The 2,266-nt window shown below is 36.1% G+C and overlaps 1 protein-coding gene across 3 annotated transcripts in view; it reads left to right on the top strand.

Annotated features, from left to right (window-relative positions):
* MSRB3 (methionine sulfoxide reductase B3) overlaps positions 1-2,266 on the top strand; it is a 113,040-nt gene that overhangs the window by 44,895 nt on the left and 65,879 nt on the right. The window lies entirely within an intron of this gene.

Below are 2,266 nucleotides of genomic sequence, written 5' to 3'. Positions count from 1 at the left end.
GGGGGAGGGAAGGGGAAGGGATCAGGCTCCTCACCATAACAGTGACAAAAGCCTCTAAATTGAAACAGTGGGTTTTTAATCATTGCAATTAAAAACTCATCATTTCAATTTAGGGACTGAATCCCCCTCACATGTATAAGTGGCCCCATAATGTAGTTGACTGCTTAACTGCAGGCATATAGAGTCCATGGGTTTTTATTCTTCTGGTTGGATTACTTCTTTTTACAGGAATTGTTTCAGCTGAACAGGGTGAAAACTAGAGGATTTCCTTTGTGAAAATGTTCCTCCGAGCTGGTGGGTTCTTGGCTTCATTTAAAAAGAGAAGCTGAACTTCTGTTACATTGATCTCTTCTTAAGGTTCAAGGTTCCCTCTATTTAGAAGTTGTGGTTGTGTCAATGAGGTAAATTTACTGTGGGCAACAATGGTACCCTCAGTTATGCTGCTCTACCACTCCTATACATATGCACTAATGAATAGAGATGGCCTGTCCTTAATGGTTATATAAGAGTTCTAGTACATGCCCACCACAAAAAAAGCCTTACTCTTGATTCATTTATGCCACCTGATCTGGTTTTCAGGAAGGTCAGGTATTTGAGTTATAGCAGTGATGAGAATGAAAGAACTGCTGCCTTAGATTCCCTGCAGCTTGATGAGAATATTTTAAGGAAGACATAAGGTGTCTCTTTATTTGGAACAACTCTGCACTTTTTCCTGTGGTCTCAAATCAATGGGATTCCTCGTGGTTACCCATATGCTTAAGTGTGTGCAAGATTGGGCCTTTATACTGTGGTAGAAAAATATGAACTAGAATAGTGGTGACTATGCAGTTTTTCAGATGGTGTTAATTTTGAATGTATATCAATTACGCATTTTCTTTATTTAATGTTTCTGATATGAATATGAACTAGAATATGTTTTTGCTCTAAGGACTGGAAAATATGGTGGCATTTTTTTACTCCATCCTTTGACCAGTATGAGGTTTTCACTGAAACCATGCAGAATAATAGGTGATAAATATAGAAGGAAAGAAGGTAGATATTTGTTGATTATTCAGGTCATTCTCATATGTTGCTATTCCTTCTATTCCTTTGAGTCTATAAAGTTGTCAATTTTCTCAAATGTGGATGGTTGCTTTTTTTATACTGGAGGTTCTTGCCTTAATGGGGTTTTTTTCCCCCTCTTTATATATGACTTTTATATAAATTCTTAGTGCATGCCTGCATGCACGTGTGTGTGTGTGTGTGTGTACACTACACACAGACATGTACGTGTTTATGTGTATACACACACACACACACATTTTATATGTGTATATGTATAAAATAACACCAAAAATCTACATGGGTCACTGTTTAATTATTTTGGGTAAAGGTGTGATGTCCAAAAATATACTTTACACATACTGATTAGGATCACCGAAACTTCCATTTCCCACTTAATTTAAATGCTTTTCCTCGGAAAGCCTTTTTGCCAATGCAACATCCTTGAACAGGACTCCTGCTGGTCAGTTTTCATGTCTTGCTGTGGCAGCTGTGAACATATGTACAACTGATTGTTAACGTGCAATATAAATCTGAACGGAGCATGCCCACTAATTGGTTTGAGAGCTGGATATAGACAATGCTGTCTTAGAGTAGCTTAAGTAGATAGGCCTAGTCATAGGGTTAATTCTGCTTGACAGCACATCAGCAGCATCTTGAAAATAATTACCCAACTTAAGCTTTCCCACAGCTGAATTGTGAGCTTCAAAGGCTTTTGCATTTGAAACTAGTATTAACCTATATCTGAAACATGATTTTCCCACAAAGTCTAATTTTTTCTCCCTCTTATTCAATATGCAGGTTACTGAGAAGATAATACAGCTTTTTTTTTTAGTGAAAAATCCGTAGTATACAACAGAAAATAATCATGCATATTAAACACGCCAACGTTTCTGCTAAGGCATCACAAGCTAAACTTGAGTTTGGCTCTATTTTCCTCTGTTTTAAAGAAAATGAAACCATTTATTTCCATTTTCAGAGCAAGTAAATTAAAGACACAAACCTCATAGGGTGTTGTCCAACTAAATACTGATTGTTGGATACAATCCATGTGCTTCAAAAATAGATTGAAACCATTCATGAATATATAGAATCCTATTAATGACTTTTACAAAGCTAAAATGAATGAGCACAATATGTATTTCAGAGCCTCAATTATGTGTTGTAATTTATAGTTATATAACTCAATCCTGTTTTTATATTTAAACCCCATTTTCTCTTTCCC

The sequence above is a fragment of the Alligator sinensis genome, unplaced genomic scaffold (genome assembly GCF_000455745.1).
Source record: "Alligator sinensis unplaced genomic scaffold, ASM45574v1 scaffold65_1, whole genome shotgun sequence".
Lineage (NCBI taxonomy): Eukaryota > Metazoa > Chordata > Crocodylia > Alligatoridae > Alligator > Alligator sinensis.
This window is presented reverse-complemented; position numbering and strand designations above follow the sequence as displayed.